Here is a 16,014-nt window from a genome sequence, read left to right as displayed (position 1 = left end):
ACACTGCCCTCCAATACTAAATTGGTGATCTCTTGATGCCTCAGAATATGTCCTACCATCCTATCCCATCTTCTAGCCATGTTGTACTACAAATTCCTCTTCTCCCCAATTCTATTCAGTACCTCCTCCTTAGTTACATGATCTACCCATTTAATCTTCAGCATTCTTCTGTAGCACCACATTTTGAACACTTCTATTCTCTTCTTGTCTAAACTATTTATTGTCCATGTTTCACTTCCATACATGGCTACACTCCATACAAATACTTTCTGAAACAACTTCCTGACACTTAAATCTATATTCAGCATTAAGAAATTTCTCTTCTTCAGAAAGGCTTTCCTTGCCATTGCCAATCTGCATTTTATATCCTCTCTACTTTGACCATCATCAGTTATTCTCCTCCCTAAATAGCAAAACTCATCTACTACTTTAAGTGTCTCATTTCCTAATCTAATTGCCTCAGCATCACCCGATTTAATTTGACTACAGTCCATTAACCTCATTTTGCTTTTGTTGATGTTAATCTTATATCCTCCTTTCAAGACACTGTCCATTCCATTCAACTGCTCTTCCAAATCCTTTTCTGTCCCCTGACAGAATTACAATGTCATCGGCAAACCTCTAAGTTTTTATTTCTTCTCAATGGACTTTAATTCCTACTCCAAATTTTTTCTTTTGTTTCCTTTACTGCTTGCTCAATATACAGATTGAATAACATCAGGGATAGGCTACAATGCTGTCTCACTCCCTTCCCAACCACTGCTTCCCTTTTATGCCCCTCAACTCTTATAACTGCCATCTGGTTCCTGTACAAATTGTAAATAGCCTTTCGCTCCCTGTATTTGACCCCTGACACCTTCAAAATTGTCAAAAGTTTTCTCTAAGTCTACAAATGCTAGAAATGTAATTTGCCTTTTCTTAATCTATCTTCTAAGATAAATTGTCGGGTAAGTATTGCCTTGCGTGTTCCAACATTTCTATGGAATCAAAACTGATCTTCCCCCATGGTCAGCTTCTACTAGTTTTTACATTTTTTTTCAAGAGGTGGAGCCCCTCCACGCCCACACCGGCATGATGGCCAACACAAAAGGTCTACTGCCATCTCTGCATAAGGGTTAGTATTCACTAAAGTGAGGTGTCGCAGGATGTGGGTACTGCGATGTTTGCGTACGTCTGGTTAGGATTAACCATTAATACGCGCTCATCTGGAGATAGATTGGTCGAAATCTGACGAAGGGTAGCGGTTTGAAGGGCAGAGGAAAAAAAGTGCCAAAGCAAGAGCCAAGGGAAAGAAACCTCTGCGAAAGTTAGGTCGGGCGGCAAGAGCAGTAGCGGTTGTCTTGCTGCCTGCGATAGGTTGTGCAAGGATAGGCTTTGTTAGTAGTGGGTATCATGCATGTCGATACCTTGACGTTGTGCGTTTGTGCTGCTCGGCGGCTGGCGCTGGGTGCTGGTACAGAGTCCTCGTTCAGCGTCCTGCAACCTGCAACAGTTAGGTTTGTTATCGGTCTTGTGTCCGATAGGTCATATACCGGAGGCAAAGTGTGAGGGAGTGTTGGCAGATTGTTCGTGCGTCTGTGGGCGAGCTCGTCGGTGTCCCTGCTGTGGCCTGTTGGTCGGCTCTAATAGCAGCTGGTAGTTACCAGTCAGTGTTGCTGATATGCAGGGGCTTACCGGCGTTTGTCGCTGTTTGCGTATGTTAGTTTACCATAGGTGGTTATGCCCTAGCTAGCAGTGTCTTTGGCCGCTTGTGTTTCCACCTGTGGTTGTGATCGTAGTTTCCCAGAGTGAGGATGAAAGGATTGTTCGAGTGTCTCGAGTTCCTGTATAGTCATGAGGCGTGTTTCTTGAATACTTCCTTGAGGGTATCAAGGCGGTATTCATGGTGAAGATCCACGGTGCGTGTGTAGCGTGGAGCATTGCTGATGATTCGTAGCACCTTGTTCTGTATGATCTGCAGGCGGCGCAGTCGTGTGGGAGCTGCATATCCCCAGATGGGAGCTGCGTACATCATCAGAGGTCTAATCAGTGTCATGTATAAGGACCTCGACACCCTCCTATTCAGTGTGCTTGCCCTGTTGAGCATTGGGTAGAGCTGTTTGAGCCTCGCGTGCGCTCGGTTGGCAACGTATTCGATGTGGTCCCCCCATGTAAGTTTCCGGTCCAGCCAGACACCAAGGTATCTGACTTTCTCTCGGAAACGTATTGGGCGTGTATGTAGTGTTATCGGTCTACAGTGTTGGGTGTTTGCGCAGTAGTTTCGGTCTGCGTGTGAACAGAACTGCTTCGCACTTGTCGACGTTTACTTTAATACGCCATCGCTCCAGCCAAGGCTCAGCTGTTCTGTGTGCTGTCTGTATTCGTGAGTTGATGTTCGACGGTTTTCAGTCTTGCGCGAGGATGGCTGTGTCATCCGCGTAGACGGCTAACGTCGTGTTTTGTGTCGCTGGGAAGTCATTAATGTACAGGTTAAACAAGATGGGCCCTAGGATGCTTCCTTGGGGTACTCCAGCTTGGATACCGTGTTGTGTTGATTGTTTATCCTGCACGTTAGTGTTGAAACATCTGTTTGTGAGATATGAGTGTATGAGACGCACGAGTCCGTCCGGGAAACCAGCTTCACTTAGTTTGCGTATGAGTCCGTTGTGCCAGAGACGATCGAAAGCCTTTTCGATGTCTAGGAACACGGCCCCTGTGGCTTTGTTCATGTTGTAGCCGTGTGTTTTATGTTCGACTACGCGGAGGATTTGTTGTGTTGTCGAGTGGTGATTCCTAAAGCCGAATTGCTCCGGTCTTAGGGTGTCGTTGGCGATGCAATGCCTAGTGATACGTTTTAGTATTACCTTCTCAACAATCTTGCTGAGCGAGCACAGCAGACTGATAGGTCGGTAATTTTGTGGGAGGGAGTGGTCTTTCCCTGGCTTCCTGAACATCAGGACCTTGGCCGCCTTCCAAAAGTCAGGGAAGTGTTGGTGTGTCAGGATGGCATTCGTTAAGTGTGTGAGGTATTCTACGGCTTTATCCGTGAACTCCTGGAGGACACTGTTTTGAATGCCATCAGTACTAGTTTTTACATTCGTCTGTAAAGAATTTGTGTTAGTATTTTGCAACCATGACTTATTAAACTGATAGTTTGATAATTTCCACACCTGTAAACACTTGCTTTCTTTGGGACTGGAATTATTATATTCTTCTTGAAGTCTGAGGGTATTTCACCTGTCTCATACATCTTGCTGACCAGATGATAGAGTTTTGTCATGGCTGGCTCTCTCAAGGCTATAAGTAATTCTAATGCAATATTGTCTACTCCTGGAGCCTTGTTTTGACTTTGGTCTTTCAGTACTCTGTCAAACTCTTCACTCAGCATCATATCTCCCATTTCATCTTCAACTACGTCCTCTGCCATTTCCATAATATTGTCCTCAAGTACATCGCCTTTGTATAGACCCTCTGTATACTCTTTCCACTTCTCTGCTTTCCCTTCTTTGCATAGAACTGGTTTTCCATCTGAGCTCTTGATATTCATACAAGTGGTTCTCTTTACCCCTAGTGGTATATGCCTCTACATCATTACATTTATCCTCCGGCCATCCCTGCTTAGCCATTTTGCACTTCCTGTTGATCTCATTTTTGAGACGTTTGTATTCCTTTTTGTTTCATTTACTGCATTTTTATATTTTCTCCTTTCATCTGTTAAATTCAATATTTCTTCTGTTACCCAAGGATTACTACTAGCCCTCTCCTTTTTACCTACTTGATCCTCTGCTGCCTTCATTATTTGATCTCTCAAAACTAGCCACTCTTCTTCTACTGTATTTCTTTCCCCCGTTCTTGTCAACCGTTCCCTAATGCTCCTTCCGGAACTCTCTACAACGTCTGGTTCTTTCAGTTTATCCAGGCCCCATCTTCTTAAATTCTCACCTTTTTGCAGTTTCTTCAGTTTTAATCTACAGTTCATAACCAATAGAGTTTGGTCAGAGTCCACATCAGCTCCTGGAAATGTCTTACAATTTAAAACCTGGTTCCTAAATCTCTGTCTTACCATTATATAATCTACCTGAAACCTTCCAGTGTCTCCAGGCCTCTTCCACATTACAACCTTCTTTCATGATTCTTGAACCAAGTGTTAGCTATGATTATGTTATGCTCCGTGCAGAATTCTACCGGGTGGCTTCCTCTTTCATTCCTTACCCCCATTCCATATTCACCTACTACTTTCCCATCTCTTGCTTTTTCCTACTATTGAATTCCAGTCCCCCATGAATATTAAATTTTCATCTCTTTCATTATCTGAATGACTTCTTTTATCTCATCACACATTTCAATAATCTCTTCATAATCTGCAGAGCTAGTTGGCATATAAACTTGCTCTACTGTGGTAGGTGTGGACTTCATGTCTATCGTGGCTACAATAATGCATTCACTATGCTGTCCATAGTAGCTTACCCACATTCCTACTTATTTTATTGATTATTGAACCTACTCCTGCATTACCCCTACTTGATTTTGTATTTATAATCCTGTATTCACCTGACCAGAAGTCTTGTTCCTCCTGGCACCAAACTTCGCTAATTCCCACTATATCTAATTTTAACCTATCCATTTCCCTTTTTAAATTTTCTAACCTACCTGCCCGATTAAGGGATCTGACATTCCATTCTCTGATCCATAGAACACCAGTTTTCTTTCTCCTGATAATGATGTCCTCCTGAGTAGTCCCCGCCCAGAGATCTGAATGGGGGACTATTTTACCTACAGAGTATTTTACCCAAGAGGACGCCATCATCATTTAATCAAACAGTAAAGCTACATGCCCTCGGGAAAAATGACAGCTGTAGTTTCCCCTTGCTTTCAGCCATTTGCAGTACCAGCACAGCAAGACTGTTTTGGTTAATGTTACAAGGCCAGATCAGTCAATCATCCAGACTGTTGCCCCTGCAGCTACTGAAAATGTTGCTGCCCTCTTCAGGAACCACACGTTTGTCTGGCCTCTCAACAGATACCCCTCTGTTGTGGTTGCAGCTACGGTATGGCTATCTGTATTGCTGTGGCATGCAAGCCTCCCCACCAACGGCAAGGTCTATGGTTCATGGGCAGATTAATACTGGTAAGAAATCAAAATATGTGACATAAATGGGTATATCTTTTTACTGCATTGAGGTAGAAACAGACAATAACAAGTGAGCTAGTTGGCATATAAAAATGCACTACTGTGGTAGGTGTGGGCTTCGTGTCTATCTTGGCTACAATAATGCGTCCAGTATGCTGTTCATAGCAGCTTACCCGCACTCCTTTTTTTTTTTTTAATTATTATTTATTATTAAACCTATTTGTGCATTACCCCTATTTGCTATCGTATTTATAATCCTGTATCCACCTGACCAGAACTCTTGTTCCTCCTGTCACTGAACTTTACTAATTCCCATTATATCTAACTTTAACCTATCCATTTCCGTTTTTAAATTTTCTGACCTACCTGCCCAATTAAGTGATCTGACATTCCCCACTCCGATCCGTAGAATGCCAGTTTTCTGTCTTCTGATAACGATGTCTTCGTGAATAGTCCCCGCCCAGAGATCCGAATGAGAGACTATTTTACCTCCAGAATATTTTAGCCAAGAGGACGCCATCATCATTTAACCATATAGTAAAGCTGCATGCCCTCGGGAAAAATTACAGCTGTAGTTTCCCCTTGCTTTCAGCCGTTTGCAATACCAGCTCAGCAAGGCCATTTTGGTTAATGTTACAAGTCCAGATCAGTCAATCATCCAGACTGTTGCCCCGTCAACTACTGAAAAAGCTGCTGCCCCTCTTCAGGAACCACACATTTTTCTGGCCTCTCAACAGATGTGGTTGTGGTTGCACCTACAGTACGGCTATCTGTATTGCTGAGGCACACAAGCCTCTCCACCAACAGCAAGGTCCATGGTTCATAGGGGGACTGATATTGGTAAGGCATCAAAATATGTAACATAAATGGTTATATTCTTTACTGCATTGAGGTAGAAACAGACAATAATCAAAGACAAGGAAAAGTACTTTTTCCTGTGATAAAATAACATATTAACAATTTTCAAATTCTTTTCCTTTACTTATCATGTAAGACCTTGCATGTTGCCAACATTCCTGGTTAAAGGTCAACAGGAGGTACCTTATAGGTTATGATGAGTGCATTTATGAATATCAAAATATGTGACATTAATGGCAGCATCTTTTGATTACATTGACTTAAACGCTTAACTGTTATACACCACCAAGGGACCATACCCCTTATTATGTGATTTAAATATCAGCTTGACATGCTAATCAGTTCCTGAGAAGGAAGGATCTTAACACATGGACAGACAGACAGGTGGTGTAATAACAAATGACTGCCTTTTCATATCAGATAATTACAAATTAATAATTTTCAGATTTTTTTGTTTACCTGTATTGTTTGGCCCGCCCAGCCCAGTGACCCCACCCCCATCCCTCGGGAACGTCTCACACCAGACGAGTGTAACCCCAATGTTTGCGTGGTCGAGTAATGATGGTGTACGCGTACATGGAGAAAGTGTTTGCACAGAAATTGCCGACATAGTGTAACTGAGGTGGAATAAGGGGAACCAGCCCGCTTTCACCGTGGCAGGTGGAAAACCACCTTAAAAACCATCCATAGACTAGCCGGCACACCAGACCTTGACACTAATCTGCCGAGCAGATTCGTGCTGGGGACCGGCATGCCTTCCCGCCCGGAAAGCAGTGTGTTACACCATACGGCTAAACAGGCAGGCTTTGTTTACCTGTACTGTGAAAACTTTTTCTTTCCAAATTTCATTATTCTAGCCCAACAAGAAGTATCCTGTAGGTTTTGTTGAGTGAGTCTGCAAGTATCTAAATATGTGACATCAGTGGACTTATTTTTTGATTGAAATGACTTAGAAATTTACATTTATTTTGCCACCATGGGACCATAGGTCTTAGCATGTACATGAATTTTGACTATATATGTCTACCCACTCCTGAGAAAAAGGGATCTTGACAGAGAGATGGACAGACAATCATATAACAAATGACAAAATTTTTCTTCATGTGAGATAATCATAAATTAGCTATTTTTGGATTTTTCCCTTTATCTGTACTGTGACAGCTTCCTTATTACCAAAGTTTGTTAATCTAGGCCAGTAGAAAGTATGCTATAGCTTTTGATAAGTGCGTTTGCAAGTATCAAAACATGTGACATAAATGGCCATATCTTTTGGTTACAGTGGCTTAGAAGCTTCAGTTTTTTACTCTGCCCAGGGACTGTAGACCTCAGTGTGTGACATAAATTTCAATGTGATTCTTTTCCCCATTCGTGTGGAAAAAAAGTTTTTAACAATTGGGCAGAAAGACAGACAGACAACAAACTGACCTTATAAGGGTTTCGTTTTTCCTAATTGTGGTATGGGACCATAAAAATGATTTATATAAATAGAGATCAGTAGACACATGCTCAAGGTGAGGAGTCGTCTCCCATCTTCAATGAAATTTTTTTAAACGTAATCACCTTCTTAAATTTTTGTCACCTTTTTCAACCTTCTTTGCTCTTTATGGAAGAAAATAAGCTATTTACTTTTTTTCCAAGTTTCTGCATCCATGTTCATTCATTTAACTTTTTGGGATACTCTAATGATGAAGGTAGTTATAATAATCTAACACAAGGAGCTTCTGAAATATTGTTCCTTTTTTATTTTTGTATTTTAGTGTTTTGCATATTTTGCACAGCTGTTAATGGTGTCAAATATTGCTCTATTACAACTGTTTTTGTCCCAGATTTTTATTTTGCTGCAGTAGTGAAACTGCTGCTGTGGTACTTTGTTCAGTTTCAGAAATAAACCTTGAGATGGTAAAATGCAAATTCCGTAGTGAATGGTTAGAAAAGATGTACAGATTGAAAAGTAAAGTCTCTGCATGGAGGAAAAAAGTTAGTGAAAGCGAACTACTCTGCAGTGTGTGTTCTTGCGCTATTAATTTTCAGACAGTTTTTAACAACTCACTCTCAACAAAACATAAGTGTAATTTAAAGTTAAATGTGGACCACATCAGTTACTTACAGAACTTGCATATCAGAAACAACCTTCTATTTTGGTTCATGTGCCAACAATATGGAAGTTAGGGACCAAGGATAGTGTCATCACTGCAGGATTGATTTGGACAATGAAACCAGGGATTTCCAATTACTCTGTGGATTTGTCAAGTGATATTTGTAACATTTTTAAAACGATGTTCCCTGATAGTGTTTCTGAACCTTTTTCACATTTGTTGAATAAAATGAGACACCTAATAACTGGTGGACTGACACCATATTTCTGGGAACATGTTAGAAGAAGTACATTCATCTTATTGAAAATTAAGTTTTAATGAAACTACCAGTGTTAAAGATAAAACCATTACTTTTGGTCAGAGAGTAAGTGTTGCAATACAACACATTGTCTAAGAACTTTCTTTATCTTCAAAGCAGATGGTGAAACATTACATCAGAAATTATGCAAAGTGCTTTATGAAGCCAACTTGTCCCTAAAATAAGTGCCTGTTGCTGGGATCAGTTGGACCTATCATCAATAAACAAGTGTTTATGTTCTCAGCTAGTGATGTCCAGGAGACACTAGGTAGACAACTTATCAACATCAGAACTTGGCAACAATCATATGTGTATAATGCATATGTAAAAGCTTTGGAGTGTATAGGTGAAGAAGCATCCAAATTTTCTGGTCAATATTAAGTGTTGTTTTGGCAGTTGGCCTTTTCACTGGGAAGAATTTGAAGGAGTTCAGTCTAAGTTTAACATTCCACATCACACGTTTCCAAGGGATGCAACCACAAGGTGGCTCACATTATGACTTTCAAGCCACCAGGATTTTGGAACAGTGAGATGGTATACAATATTACTTTTGTAAGCATACACCTCTAATAAAGTTTTCTGCTACTGTTCAGTCCAAAGCCTATAATGTCATTTTGAATGCTTTAAAAAACTAGCAATGAAAGCAGAATTTCTATTCAAAATTTCATTGGCAGGACTATTCAATAAGTTCATACAATGTTTCTAAAGCCAAACAAGTTTGATTCATAAGTTGAATTATGGAAAAGCATACTCCAAATCTTCTTGGTTCATATTTTGAAGGTTCCACTTTGAGAAAATTTGAGAGTATTTCTGAAGTTCTTCATAATGAACTCTTTACATTGGATAATGTATGTCTTTTGAACAACTAATGTTAATAGGCAAGTAGCTGAAGAGCTTAGTAAACTAGAAGAATGTGATGAATTATGGTTTCTAAAGAATGCCCAAAAACATTACATCACAGTTTGTAAACATGTGATGGAAAAGACATGGTTGTCAAGTGCTCCACTGAAAAGATTTCGTCTTTTAGGCCCCAAAGAAAGAATAAAGAGTAGAAGCAACAGTGACATGTTAAAGGTTGCAAAAATGACACTGTTTGGCATCCAGCAAGACTACTTATTAGACAAGTGGAAAGTTCTACAGTTTTAAAAATATAACTCAGCTTCACATATCAAAAACATTGACAATTACTGGCAATAACACATGTCAAAAAGAGACTTGAAATCCATAGAGTTAAAGTACCCAAACTCTTCAAAACATTTTGAGACCTGTCTCACTTTGTCCAACAGAAATGTGGACATAGCGAGAAAATATTTCATTTTGAGCCCACATTAGGGGAAGGCAAGGCAGCGATGAATGAAAGATTTTTAAACAGTACTTTGAATGTGTTGCATGCTTTGGAACAAGACCCTCATTTTCACTATGTGCTCATTGACTCATGGCTCATTAGGTATGGACAGCAAGCACATACCAATTACACTGCTTATCACGAAGAATGTGAGAGGAAAAAGAAAACTTGAAGTAGAAGAAAAGCAAAAAGCGGAAAAAAACCAAAGGCATCTTCAATAGGATATCAATATGATGAATAACTTGAAAAAATCAATTGAGTATGAGGCAACTGTGCTGGAAAAAAATATGCCAGTTGTCTAAGGAGGCACAAGAAGAACATCACTTTGAAGCTTCAGCTAAACTGAGAAAGCATTTGGCCGAAGGTATTATTGAGGGTGCATATATCATGAAAGTAGATAAAGAGTGAAAGGAAAGGAGGTGGAACTCATTAGGAGAAATCTTGCAAAAAGAAAATCTAGTATGATAACTTCATTTCTTGCTAAGATCGCTAAGAATCAGTAATCCAAAAGCATTTCATTGATCATTTTCCAGTACTGAAGGGAGAATGTCATTAGTTGTAAAAATGTGATGTAGATTTTCCTTGTGAATTATGATTACCGGTATCAAATTACTGATACTGAATTACACTACTGGCCATTAAAATTGCTACACCATGAAGATGATGTGCTACAGACGCGAAATTTAACCGACAGGAAGAAGATGCTGTGATATGCAAATGATTAGCTTTTCAGAGCATTCACACAAGGTTGGTGCCGGTGCCGACACCTACAATGTGCTGACATGAGGAAATTTTCCATCCGATTTCTCATACACAAACAGCAGTTGCTGGCATTGCCTGGTGAAACGTCATTGTGATGCCTCGTGTAAGGAGGAGAAATGCGTACCATCACATTTCCGACTTCCATAAAGGTCAGATTGTAGCCTATCACGATTGCGGTTTATTGTATCGCGACGTTGCTGCTCGCATTGGTCGAGATCCAATGACTGTTAGCAGAATATGGAATTGGTGGGTTCAGGAGGGTAATACAGAACGCCGTGCTGGATCCCAACAGCCTCATATCACTAGCAGTCGAGATGACAGGCATCTTATCTGCATGGCTATAACAGATCGTGCAGCCACATGGACTATCAACTCGGAGACCATGGCTGCGGTTACCCTTGACACTGCATCACAGACAGGAGTGCCTGCGATGGTGCACTCAACGACGAACCTGGGTGCACGAATGGCAAAACGTCATTTTTTCGGATGAATCCAGGTTCTGTTTACAGCATCATGATGGTCTCATCCGTGCTTGGCGACATCGCGGTGAACGCACATTGGAAGCGTGTATTCGTCATCGCCATACTGGCGTATCACCCGGCGTGATGGTATGGGGTGCCATTCGCTACACGTCTCAGTCACCTCTTGTTCACATTGACGGCACTTTGAACAGTGGATGTTACATTTCAGATGTGTTACTACCCGTGGCTCTACCCTTCATTCAATCCCTGCGAAACCCTACATTTCAGCAGGATAATGCACGACCGCATGTTGCAGGTCCTGTACGGGCCTTTCTGGATACAGAAAATGTTCGACTGCTGCCCTGGCGAGCACATTCTCCAGACCTCTCACCAATTGAAAATGTCTGGTCGATGGTGGCCAAGCAACTGGTTCGTCACAATACGCTAGTCATTACTCTTGATGAACTGTGGTATCGTATTGAAGCTGCATGGGCAGCTGTACCTGTACACGCCATCCAAGCTCTGTCTGACTCAATGCCCAGGCATATCAAGGCCATTATTACGGCCAGAGGTGGTTGTTCTGGGTACTGATTTCTCAGGATCTATGCACCATTGCATGAAAATGTAATCACATGTCAATTCTAGTATAATATATTTGTCCAATGAATACGTGCTTATCATCTGCATTTCTTCTTGGTGTAGCAATTTTAATGGCCAGTAGTGTACCAATTTACCTTGTGACGGTTTACTTGTGATAACTGCCCCAGTTTAATTACACCATCTAACCACATGTGACAGTTCAGTGACAATACTGAAAAGAAGAAAGATTGCTGAGAAGACAACAAGCATCCTGTCTGGGGATATTTTTAATGTATTAATGGATTTGAAAAATGTTACAGAATTAGTAGTCTACCTAACTTGTTGATGCTGTCAATGAAATGAACTGTGGATTCAGTTCTTGCTTGTGTCATATAGAGGCAGGATCATGGTACCACAATTAGACTTCTGTAAAACTGAATGACATTGAATCTAATTCAACTTCACAGAGACAGGTGCAACCACTGCTTGTAATGATTCAGAATATATGAAGATTTGTGACATATTTATGTGTTTCTGACTTGTAGCTAGAACCATTGAGGTGTTTGTTCCATTAATTGGGAATGACTGAAGAAGCTTAGGTGAGACTAATTATTTAAGCTGAATGGACAAAATATTTACATGAAAGTAGAGCTTCTTCTTTCTTGGATTTTATATAACTTCTGAGACTGGTGATTTTAAGCAGTTGTGGTGGTTACAATTTCCCTAGGCTTTCTTTTGATTAGTCCAGGTCTGATAATTGTTTCAGGGCTTAACAGCTACTTAAAGGTAGTTAATTTTTGGTGGATTATATGAATGCCCCTAAAGTGTGGCATCTTCCTGAGTTGATAATGTGATCTCAGGTTCAGGTGGGTTGTTTGGCGACAGTAATAGCTGATACCAAGGATGGTGAGAGCCCCTAGCTAGGATGTGTGCCACAACCTGCATGTATTAATAAATTTGTATGAAGGAAAAAAATGGCCACACTCTATCCGCAATCATAATAGAGAAATTTATCATCATGTTAACTGTATTTTTTGGCAGGGAACAAATTAAGACAATTTGTTTGCACCATATTTGATTACTGAAATAATTTGTCACCTTCAAACCACCTTTTCAAAATATTATATCACCATTTCATCACCTTTTTCAAATTTTTGTCACCATTCTCACCTCTTTCAAGTGCCATCATGGCTTCTCACCCTGCAAGCTAAGTAAAACCCCAAGTGTAAAATTTCTAGGCATCAAGATGGATAACAAATAGAGGTAGCTCCAGCATGTGGATATGTTAATCAAAAAGATGAGTTCAGCCTTCTTGCACTTATAAATCTCTCTTACTGTGTTTACCTGTGGATGAAATTGTTAGCACATTTTGCGTACTTTCACTCAATGCTGTCCCATGGTATAGCTTTTAGGAGAAATCCATCTAAAGGCAGAAAAGTAGGTATTTTAGAGAATCTTTCATTGAGAATATCGTGTGAAGTTGATAATCGAATATCTTGCAGAATCCTTTTCTGTAATCTTGTAATTCTTAAGCTTATGTGTCAATACATTTACTACCCGACAGTATTCTGGTTAATGTAAGACTGAATGTAAGATGAACTGTGAAACTTACAACCATAATACTAGAAATAAAAATAATTTCCAAGTGGACTATGTCTAGTATTCAGAATGGAGGTTAATATTTTGGTGTACAAGTCCATAATAGATTTCTGGTAGACATCAGACAGTAGAAATCCCCAGATGTCCAAAAACATAGCAAAAGAGTGCCTTAATAGGCACTTCTTCTATAATTAATCAGAATATTTGAACTCAGAGATGTAAATTCCATTTAAATATTTTTTTTAACTTTTATGTTACAAAGACAGCTATAGCTGTCTCTGAAATAAGTAAAGTTACTTAAATTCTTAGTATGAAGTAACAGAGGAAAGCAGTGTCTGAGTAGCGTAAGAGAATGAGGAGTGGCTGCTTTTCTGCTTATAAAAAGTAATCTAGAAATTATTTCCAGAATTATGAACATGAGTAAATTAAAATTAGTCTTAAATGGTTGTTAGAATACTTTACAGAAGTATCGTATAGTGGTTGCTTCTGCTAATTTATGTACAGTATGACTCACTTCACATCCTTGAATGATCTGCTCCATGATTGGTTAATGAGAGATGATGTGTGAATAAATGAATGAATAAATCCAAAAAAAGAAGCAATTATAGTTGGAGTCACGAACAATGGCTGTTGAGTTAGACTTGTTTCTTTGCATCTGCGTCATTCATTCTTCAACAGCCAATGAACATTCAGAAGCGTTTTGAGCACTCTGCTGTGAATACCATAGCTAATGCGAGCGTTAAACATGATTGCAGCAAATTGTTTAGTGAATTTCTATTCCATTTGTTGCAAGCTGTCATCGCTGACAGTGGTGGTAAGTGATAAATTCTGCATAAGCAAGAAAGAGACATAATTTGCAGGACATATGCTCTCTTCAAGTAGAAATCACACCCATGTGCGTACCACAACTGTCACTTGGAATCACCAACAACTCAGTCCCCGTCCATGCCTCAACATGCGTGAATTGCCATCATATGAAGGAAAAAAATGGCCACACTCTATCCGCAATCATAATAGAGAAATTTATCATCATGTTAACTGTATTTTTTGGCAGGAAACACTGTAGTAAGAATGTTGTGTAAAATGATAAAATACACACCTTGCAGTGGCCTCATTAACAATTCCTACATGAATTTCACTGAAAATTTAAGCCTTAATGGTTTTTGTTTGATATGATAAAAATTAGTATCAGTTCTACTGCAACAAGCATAAAAGAAATAAAAATAATTTTATGTAGGCATTGCATCCTTGTCTAGGGGTTATGGAGTCTGCTGAAAAGGTATTCAAAAAGCTCTCATCTGACATAAACTAAGATGTTGGGAATTTCCTACCAATTCAAAAGAAAATTAAAAACATATCTCATTACTACAAATAATCTGATTATCCAGATTCAAAGATTTAAAATTCCTGTTACCTACATGACAAGTAGGAGTATCCATTGTAATTATTCATTACAGATATAATTAGTTTAAAATTACTTGTTATTTGTCACTTCACACCTTGGAACTTGCTTCTTCCAGTCAGAGCTAGCAGTCACTTCGTTAATTGTCTGTTCAGATGCATTTTTCAAGTAATGTGAACTACACTTGTAATCTCTCATCAGGCACTGCTGGGGCAGTCCATTTCACTGTCACTGGTGCAGCAAGCATTGATGCATACCACCCATGTTGGCAGGCTACTCCCTGGATCTGCTGAACAACCACTGTGGTATTGCTGTAATGCCACATGACAAATGTGAAATAACAGTTCTAATCAGAGAGTATTACTGTTTTGTAAAAAAAATTTGTTTTGTTACTGATGTAGGTAATTATTTTCTTTGATAAATGGATATGCAAAAAAACTAAATAAACTGCCTGATCAAAAAAACAGAGGCATCCAGAAGACATGGTCAGATGTCAACATGTACACACAATCACTGCATATGTAAATGATTAGAGTTGCTATTCTCTGTAACAGGTAGAATGACCAGCAGAGCACAGTGCTGTTGTTCATGTTTCGTATTGTTACTAGGTCTGGTAGTGAATATATGGGGCACGAACAGCATCAAATGTTGAGTTATGACTGTGGAGGAGAGATAGACAATGCATATTCATGTGAGACAGTGTAGTCAGCAGCTGAGTGAGTTTGAAAGGTTTATTGTTGTGGGTCTCCATTTGACAGGCTGGTCAAGTCATTCAAATTCATGGGGCATTTGGATGTGACAGTGGCCCAACGTAGGACAGCATGGGAACGTGAGGGCAGACATACTTGTCATCAAGGTTCCAGTCAACTGCATCTGACCATCACTAGGGAGGAGCACCACATTGCACACCAAACATATCATAAAACTTCGCATATGTGCCTTCCATCTGAGAGCAAGTCATGGACTCCCTTCAGTATTCTGTCATCCTGCTCCATTGGTTAGAAATCAGCTAGTAACAGTTTGACTAGGGAATTAGCATCACGTGTAGGCTGCTATTAATATCACAAGGCAAAAGGCTGCATTTGGAGTGGCTCTGTGAGCCGAAAGTGTGGACTCCTGATGAATGCCATTGGATTGTGTTCAGTGAGGAATCAAATTTCTGCACTACCCCCCATGACCATCGGTGATTGCAATGGTGACCTGAGGAGAGGTCTCATTCCTCTGATTTTTGGAGAGGCACACCAGTGTTACTGTTGGCTTCATGGTGAGGTGAGCCATTGGATAAGAGTTCAGGTTATGGTTGATGGTACAATGGTACATCACAGACATCCAGTGTCCTCATACGATACCTCTCATGTGACGTTTTTCATGGTGTCATTTTTCAACAGGACAATGCTTATACATGTATGGCACATATGTCTGTGATCTCTTTGCATGTTGTTGAGCTATGCCTGTCATCAGCAAGATCCCCATATCTCTCCCCTGTAGAATATGTGTGGGACCA

General features: G+C 40.0%; 1 protein-coding gene across 1 annotated transcript in view; it reads left to right on the top strand.

Annotated features, from left to right (window-relative positions):
- LOC124607382 (cytosolic carboxypeptidase Nna1-like) overlaps positions 1–16,014 on the top strand; it is a 533,373-nt gene that overhangs the window by 515,388 nt on the left and 1,971 nt on the right. The gene's annotated exons all lie outside the window — the stretch shown is intronic.

Source organism: Schistocerca americana, chromosome 3, assembly GCF_021461395.2.
Source record: "Schistocerca americana isolate TAMUIC-IGC-003095 chromosome 3, iqSchAmer2.1, whole genome shotgun sequence".
Taxonomy (NCBI): Eukaryota; Metazoa; Arthropoda; class Insecta; order Orthoptera; family Acrididae; genus Schistocerca; species Schistocerca americana.
This window is presented reverse-complemented; position numbering and strand designations above follow the sequence as displayed.